At 47.5% G+C, this 9,082-nt stretch overlaps 1 long non-coding RNA gene across 1 annotated transcript; it reads left to right on the top strand.

The window, feature by feature from the left end:
- Positions 1–43: 43 nt before the first annotated feature.
- LOC110222043 (uncharacterized) lies at positions 44–8,832 on the top strand. Its single transcript, XR_002328269.2, has 3 exons — positions 44–645; positions 5,427–5,474; positions 7,198–8,832. It is a non-coding gene; the product is annotated as an uncharacterized LOC110222043 (long non-coding RNA).
- The last annotated feature ends 250 nt before the right edge of the window (positions 8,833–9,082 follow it).

A 9,082-nucleotide genomic window follows, 5' to 3' on the forward strand; every position in this document is an offset into this window, starting at 1 on the left:
TGTGCTTCTCGCCAGCGAGTGAGTGAGGAGCAGTTCGGGCTGAGCACTAGGTATATATTGTCTGGGAGTGTGGCCTTAGGGCCTCTGCAGGGCGGTCTGGTGCCGTGCCTGCCCCTATATGGAAGACGCCATCACATGCTTCTCCGCTCCCAGCCAGGGGCCGGGTGGCAACACGGGGGGAGGGAAGCGCACCAACTTCAGAACCGGGCGAGAAAGCCCACGCCGGCCGGCCCCCCGCCCGCCAAACCCCGCCGGACTCTCACCTGCCCGGGACTCAAACTTCTCCTGGCACAGCTTTTCCTGCTTCTTGTGTGTCTCTGGCTCCCGGCTGCCCCTTTTATGTGGTGCTGCTGCCTGTTTCCCAGACTGCAGCAGCCCGAGAACTGGGGCGCGGAGGGTTAACGAAGAACCCGGCGAGCATCAGATCTGGAAACTCAGTGCCTTCCAGGGCCCCCATCCCCTCCTTCCCTCCCTCAGTTTTCATCATCAGCTTCATCCCCATTTCCAACCTTGGCCTCCAACTGCACGTGGGCACCAACATCATGCCCAGAGACCCATCTAGTCCTCGTGTCCACCTCTCGGGAACTTATGGCCTAGGCGAGGGCACATGGAAAGCAGACCCGAAGCGTTGAACCCTATCGTGAGGTATGTCCATTTGCATGGGGGCAGTCTCCATGGGGAGGGGGGAGGGATGTAGTAGAGTCATGAAAGATCAGAGCTGAAAGGACCTTAGGACATAGAACCGAATATGTCAGAAGGGGAAGGGATCTTACAACACAAAATATTAGAGTTGAAAGGGACCTTAGAACACAGAATGTCAGAACTAGAAGAGATCATTTAGTTCATTTCTTTGATTGTACAGGTGAGGAAGCTGAGATTCAGAGAAAGGACAAGTGACTTGCCCAAGGTCACACATTGTCAGGGACAGAAACTGGATGACAGTTGGGTCTGACTTCCAGTCCATATCTAGCAGTACTGACCTTCTTTGAAAGAAAAAGACATTTGAAAAGCTCTTAACCAGGTTCCCAATCCACAGTTGTAGCCCCTAGGGTGAAGAGGCTCTGAGCTTAGCCCCTAGACTGATCATCCAGGTCTAGAGGGGGCAGGCTCCTTTCAACCCTCCCCTGGGATTCTGTCTCACCTGTCCCCCCCCAACATCCCCCCATCCATTGGCACAGCTGGCTTTGGTGCGATTTTCAACTCATTCCTCACCCTGCGTACAAGTAGAGGCTGCCTCCCATTGTTTATAGATTCTCAGAGCTGGAAGGGATCTCAGAATCCTCAAATCCAACCCTGACCTGAGCAGAAATCCCCATTCTAGCGTTCTGGACACTGGTTATACTTCTGCACAGAAGAGCTTTCCACCACTTCCAGGGACCCCAGCCACCTCTGAGAAGTTTTCCTGTGTCTCACATCAATACCTCCTAATACTATTTAAGCCAATCTCCCCAGCTCTGTGCTCCTGTCCTCTGCCTCACCTTGGGGCTGCTTGGTGTTCTACAACTATGGAAAGTCATCTCCTTACAGAACTCCATGAAAGCTCCTGTCCTGAGGCCCATTTGTTCTGCACTAGAACTGAATATGGTCCAGGCCTCTGAGGAGGATGAAGCATTCAGGTCCTGCTCCCTCTGCCCCTTCCAGGTAAGCCCAGTGACAGACAGATGAACTAGGAACTCATTCCAGGGTCAAAGGGCCAAGGAAATCAGACAATCACAGTAGGACTTCAAGGGAAGGATGGAGGCAGCATGGTACAGTATTGGACTTGGAGTCATGAGAGAAGTCATGGTCATAGCTCTATCATTGACTAGGTGTATGACCTTGGACAAGTCACTTCCCCTTCTAGTGCATCAATTTCCTTACATGAAATTTCTTACCTGTAAGATAAAGAAACAATTAGATGGTCTGTATGATCATTCCCAGCTCTGATATACTACAGCACTAAGATAGCTTTTTTTTTTTTTTTGCTGCTTAGAATCCTTTCAAGGCTCCCTACTGCCTGTAAGATTAAATTTAAATTCAGTCAGGCATTCAAAGCCTTCTATAACCTGGTTCTTACATAGCTTCCCCACACAAATTCTTCTCCAGCCAGAATGGTCTCCCCAATCACGTCTCACACATTCCTACCTCTGAACTTTTGCTGATACTATTTCTCCTGCCTGGACTGCCTTTCCTGATCTGTCAAAATCCTTCCTATCTGTCAATCTTCAACCGTTGCCCCATCATCTTACTATATAAGGATCTTCCTTTTCTGAATCCCCACAACAATGACTCTCTATGGCCTTCATTCATCCTTTTAAAAAAGAGTTTAATTTATTTTATTAAATATTTGCCAATAACATGTAAAAAAATCTTCATTCATGCTTTAGCATAGACTGTCTCTAGTCTTAGTTCCATATGGGTGAATTCTATCAGGCAGGGTCCTCTCTCTCTCTCTCTCTCTCTCTCTCTCTCTCTCTCTCTCTCTCTCTCTCTCTCTCTGTGTCTCTCTCTGTCTCTGTCTCTCTCTGTCTCTGTGTGTGTGTGTGTGTGTGTGTGTGTGTCTGTCTGTCTGTCTGTCTCTCTCTCTCGGAACATAACTAAACCAAGGACTAGGAACATGTACATGGCACGCATGAATAAAGACTTGCTGAATAACTGAAAGATGGATTTAGAGAAGGAAGGGACAAGGATAGTGGGGCAGGGAGAATATGAAGAATGACACAGATTGCTGGGTTGTTGAGTCCAGGAGACATCCCATTGTTTATTGAATTTCAGAACTGGTAGGGACCTCAGAGTCTTCAAGCCCAATCCCTATTGAGCAGAGATCCCCTCTATAACAATCTCGACAGCTGGTGATCCAATCTCTGCTTCAATACCATCCATGATGGGTAGCTCACTACTGTTGGAGGTGTCCCATTCCATTGTTGTACAGCTGATTCTTAGGAAGCTTTTTGGTATATTGAGCCCAAGTCTGCCTCCCTGTAACTTTTCCCACAGGGTATTCATTTTATCATCTGGAGCCACAGAATTAATCTAATCCCTTTCCCATGTGACAGCCCTTTAATTTATTTGAAAAGACAGTTCATGGGGGCAGCTAGGTGGCCCAGTGGAAAGAGCACCGGCCCTGAAGTCAGGAGGACCTGAGTTCAAATCCGGCCTCAGACCAAACACATGATACTAGCTGTGTGACCCTGGGCAAGTCACTTAACCCCAATTGCCTAAAAAAAAAAAGAAAAGACAGTTCATGGTTCTTTTGAGCTTTCTCTTCTCCATTCTCAACACCCCTGCCTTGGCCCCCAGTTCCTTCAAACCGTTCCTTCTACAACTCAGCTTGGTGTACTCATTGGGACAAGTGTCCCCTGTTCAAGTTTCCCTCTAAAATGTGCTCAGTTCTTGTGCTCAGTCTCTGTGGGAAAGACCAAGTGGTCAGCACCACCTCCCACCCCCAAATGACCTCTGCCTTGATAGTCCAAGACATTCACATTTTCAATCAATCCATGAGTCAACATGCATTTATAAAACTCCTGCTATGTATGCATCAGGCACAGTGCTATGTGCTGGGGACACAAAGGATGAAACAATCCCAGCTCTTAACTGAGCACAGAGTCTAAGGAAACCGTGTCCCCAAACTCTGCTTTTGTCTATTCTTTGGTAAAGGAAGGTTTGTAGCTTCTTATGCATATAAAAATTTGAAAGTTCTTTTTGGGGAGTGAATGCTCTCAGTTTGTTCCAAAACTGTGCCCCCCACACCCCAAACTGTGTCTCCTTTACCCACATATCAGTTCTGCAAAGGAGGAACAGGGATCTTAATTTCTCCTTTCTGGGGATGAAGAAGCTGAGGCCTGGAAAGGAAATGGGTCTAAGGGGGCCATCTGTGCTCTTGCTGGGGCTTTTCCAGGCAGCATTTCTGCAGGAAGGGCCCTCCACGGCCAGGCCCTCCCTCTGCGTGCTCCACTGAGCACCCTCTGGGGCTTCCCCAGGAGCCACTGCCAGAGAGCTAGTCAGAGTACAAATACACACGTGTGTATGCCTGTGTGGCTTGCCATGCACTCTGTGTGTGTATGCAGAAGCCAGCATGAGGGTGAGGCATGGACAAGAGCGGGTTGTGCCCACAAAGAGGGTGTTGAGTGTGCTCTGATGAGTTGTGTGTTGTGTGCTGCCAAATATATGGACATAGTATTTGGGCTGGGAGTCTGGGCACATATGTGGGCAGGGTAGAGGTCATGTATGCAAGCCTATGCTGCTGATCTCCGATAAGTGCGCCAGTGAGGGGGCCCACAGTAGGGAAATGGGGGTCAGGCTTGGGTGTCAAAAAGCCAGAGGGGAGAGGGAAGATTGTGATGTGGTGAGAGAGTCCATGCTAGGATTCTTTTTCCTGCCTACCCCACTGGGGCCCTGGGAGAGGAGCAAGGATATATGTAAATAGTAAAAGGGAATTGTGAGGGGAGCAAAAAAGAGCCCTGAAGGGTGAATAGAAGAAAGGGGGATGGGGATGAGGAGAGGGTTATACATTCCCTAGGTTCTCAGTCTTTCCATGTCCTTTCTGTTTCCACTGGCCAGCCCTGCTCCCCTAGGTTACATACACACACTTGGTCACACATGCTGATCTATCTGCCTCCACCAGGTAGATATAATCTGCTCCTCACCCCCATGCCCCCTTTAGTGACCCTCATTCAGTGTTTTCTATCACATAATGCAGGCACAGATATGCAGCATATATGCTCACCAAGGCACACAGGTACTACCTCTCCTTCCTTTTCCCCCTCCCACATCCCAGGCAGCTAGGTGGCACGGGTGATAGAAGGCTAAGTGTAGAGTCAGGATTCAGGAAGACCTGAATTCAAATCACACTTACTAGTTGTGTGACCCTGGGCAAGTCACTAAGCTTCTGTCTGCCTCAGTTTCCTCATCTGCAAAATGTAAATAATAATTGCACCTACCTCCCAGGGTTGCTGGTGAGGCTCAACATAATATTTTATAAAGCACTCAGCAAAATGACTGGCAAATAGTGGGCACTCAATAAATGCTTGTGGGGCATCTAGGTGGCGCAGTGGATAGAACACTGGCCCTGAAGTCAGGAGGACCTGAGTTCAAATCCAGCCTCAGATGAAACACTTGATACTTACTAGCTGTGTGACCCTGGGCAAGTCACTTAACCCCAATTGCCTAACCTCCCCCCCAAAACCCCCCCCCAAACAAACAGATAAATAAATAAATCCTTGTTCATGAGTCCTCTTCTTCTTCTCCCTAAGTCTTCAGCCTCTACAGACACTCTTCCCTGTTGAGGCAGAGCCTGGCCTCTGCTCTGGGCTAGGGAACAAGAAGGATGGAGGCAAGCCAGCAGAGATGGAGAGGAAGGGGGGAGGGGGGAAGGGAAGGGGGAAGGGAGATGGGGGTGGAGTCTGCCTTGAGGAATTCTACCTTGACTCCTCCCCATCCTCTTGCAGCTGAAGATACTCCTTTCTAACTAATGTCGGAAGCTCAGCAAGCAACAGGTGAGAGTCTACTTATCTCTCCCCACCCCGCGAGTGAATATTCACAGGAATGGAGCTGGGGGGTGGGAGAAGCACGTCTCTGAACATGTATGTGTGCAAGTATTTATGGCCATACATGTATATAGGAAGCATTGTGGTACAGTAGAAACGGCCTCAGCTTGGGAGTCACAGGATGTGATACGGCCTCTGGGGCAGCTAGTTGTCACAGTGGACAAAGCACTGGCCTTGGAGTCAGGAGGACCTGAGTTCAAATCCGGCCTCAGATGAAACACTTGACACTTACTAGCTGTGTGACCCTGGGCGAGTCACTTAACCCCAATTGCCTAAAAAAACCCCCAACACAAACAAATACAGCCTCTGACAATTGAGGGCTTTGTAAAATGAAGAGTTTGAGCTGATGGCCTCTGAGCTGCCTCCCAGCTCTAAAATCTGTGATTCATGCATGCATCCATGAGCATACACAGGAAGGAGTAGTCATATAAATGAACATGTATGTGTGTGTAAAAAGGTATGTGAGTGGATCTGCTTATGCGAGTGTGAAGGTAAACATGTCTTTGGGATGTGGCCGTGGGAGTCTGTGTGTGATAAGTACAGGAGGTGACTGTGCCTTCCCTTTGCTCCTGCTGGGGGGTGAGCAGAGGAGAAAACAGTGTGGGCTGGGTCTCCTGAGCTGCCAGCATGGTGTCCGTGGGGCCAATGGCAGTGGCTCTGAGCAGCAGGTGTGTGGGGGGGGGAGGCAAGGGAGAAGGGCCATTAGGAGCCATCAGTCACACACCTGTCATGAACAACACTGACATCACTGAGTACAAACTATGTGTCACCAACCTCAGGACTCCCCGCGTGGCACCCATCTGGGATGCCTTCTTCCTCAGCCTAGGTCCCACCAGCAGCCCTCTGGACCAGCTCTGGGTGCTTGAGGCCCAAGCATATGGGGTCTGAGGAGGACAGAGAAAGGTGCCCTGTGGAGAGACTGACACCCCCAGTCTGCAATCCTCAGCACCCCCTCTAGGATGGACACCTGTGAGATCCTGAGGGAAAGAAATACATAGACAAAGAAAGACAGAAAGAGATAGAGAACAGAGAAAGAGAAAAGAAGAGAGGGAGAGAGGAAGAGACAGAGACAGAGGGAGAGAAAAGACAAACAGACATAAAGAAACAAAGACATAAAAAGAGACAGAGATATAGAGCCAGAGACAGAGAAATGCAAAGACGGAGAGATGAATACATATCCAGACACAGAGAGCAAAAGAGTCATACAGGGACAGAAAGATGAAGAGGGAGATACAACAAGAAATAGCATAAAGGGAGTCTGAATGCAGACCGAAGCATATTCTTTTTTACTTAATTTTTATGTGGGGGTTTTTTTTGGTCAGTATTTTCTTTCACAACATGACTCATATGGAAGTACATTTTGTGTGACTGCATGTGTATAACCTATATCAAATTATTTGCCTTCTCAATGAGGGGGGAAGGGGAGAGAGAATTTGGAACTCAAAATAAAAAAAAAAGAATATTAAAATTGTTTTTACATGTTATTGGAAAAAATACTATAGTCACACACATGCACACAAAGAAATAGCATGAAAGGTTAACATGGAAACAGGCCAGACACGCGGACATAAATCAGGGTTCCTAGGACAAAAAAACACACATTTCAGCTGGATATCCTGTGAATACAATGAGACAGGAAGGACTGACTGTTGCTTGTCTTATTTCACTACAGGCAGAGGGGGATGCTGAAATGCCTAGAGACTAAAGGAGTTAACCTGGGAAGGCTTCCTGGAAGAGGTGAATTTAGATGAAGATCTGGAAAAATGGAAAGGGACAAGAATGAACATGGACAGAGGACTTTCTAGGCCTCCTACCATGCTGGTGGGGAAAGGGTTAAGGGAAGTCCCTTTACAACTTGACTTGGGCTTCCTCTCCGCAAGCCTGGGCTAGCTTATTCTTACTGACCTGCTGCCGCCTTTCCCCAGCTCTGATTGGCCCAGGCTGCTTTCAGGATACATTAGCTCCGGGCTCAGGATGGCCAGAGCTGCCCTATCTTCTCACCTTGGGTTACATCTTCCTGCTTTGCTTCTCCCAGGGCCAAGCAAAAGTGCCAGAACTTGGAGGGCTATCTGCTCATTTGCATAGATTTGTGTGCAATTTGCATACATTCCCACAGACTGAAAGGGAGGGCATACCCAGCGTCTGGGGTTCTCTCTGCCGCCCAAGAATCCTAAATTATGGACTTTTACAGCTAAAAAGAGCCCTTAGGCCATAGACTGTCAGAGTCTGGAGGGACTTTAGAGATCACTGAGTCCTGGGGTTTTTAACCTGGGGTTCATAGACCCCTAAGGGTCCCTTCAGGGACTTTGGGTGAAGGGGAATATGTGAACTTGGGTAGGAAAAAAAATTACATCTTTATTTCAGTGTAATGGGTTTCCTTTGTAATTCTAGGGATTTTATTTATTTTGTGCATTTAAAATCATGCTTCTGAGGAGGGGTCCATAGGCTCCACCAGATTGCCTAAGGGCTCTCTGACTCTAAAAAGGTGAAGAACCCTCAATCTTCTCCAACCAACTCATTTTACAGATGAGGAAACTGAGGCCCACTGATGGGAAGTGATATGACCAAGGTCACAGAGTGTGTCAGTAGCCGAGTTCACACTAGAACCCAGAACTCATGATACCCAGTTCAGGCCTCTTGCTGCATTCCCCAAACTAGGTTTCATCTCAGTTCTAATTCCCTAAAGGAGGTGACAGGGGAGGTAGGTTTGAGCTGCCTGGTTTGGCTCTTTTCTCTCCATATTCCTGTTTTGCATTCCTTGTCACTCCAGGACCTTGTAGGGAAATCATTTTCGTGATAATGGCTGATAAAGGGTTAGGATGTGACTTTTCCAATGAGATTTGCTTTTTTTAAAAGTAAGCTTCAAAAATATAAAAAAAACAAACAAAAACCGCCCAGAGCTTTGATGGTAGGATTTCAGGCACTTAAGTTGGTCAATGTGGAAAGTATTTTCAGGTCTTCTCATTCACTCATATTCTTCTGCCACATGGGACCATCCTAGAACCTTCAGTGGGGTAGTAGAGGCTGCTAGGTGGTATAGTGGGTAGAGTGATAAGACTAGAGTCAGGAAGAGCTGAGTTCAAATCCAGTCTCAGATACTCCAATCAATAAACTATAGTAAGTGCTGTGCTAAATGCTGCATGACCTTGGGCAAGTCACTTTACCTCAGTTTCCTCAACTGTAAAATGGGCATAATAATAGCTATTACCCCTCAGAGTTGTTGTAAGGATCAAATGATATATCTGTAAAATGCATAGCACCAGGCCTGGAACATAGTAGGTGCTTAATAAATGCTTATTTTACCTTTGTTTTGTAGTTGAAGGAGTAGAGGATGTGGGTTGGGAGGATCCTAAGAATAACAAAGATTTAGAGCTGATAAGAGACCTAACCCCCACTGATTCAAACTAGGGCTCTGTGACCCCAAATCCAAGTCTCTTTTTATCACCAAGTACTCGATAATGAGGCAGAGCAGAAAGTACATGAACTTAGAAATCATGGGACAAGGGATAGATTGAAAGCTTGGAAGGGAAATCAACAAGCACTTAGTCTAACTCCAT

Source organism: Phascolarctos cinereus, unplaced genomic scaffold (assembly GCF_003287225.1).
Source record: "Phascolarctos cinereus isolate Bilbo 61053 unplaced genomic scaffold, phaCin_HiC Scaffold_4;HRSCAF=312, whole genome shotgun sequence".
Taxonomy (NCBI): domain Eukaryota; kingdom Metazoa; phylum Chordata; class Mammalia; order Diprotodontia; family Phascolarctidae; genus Phascolarctos; species Phascolarctos cinereus.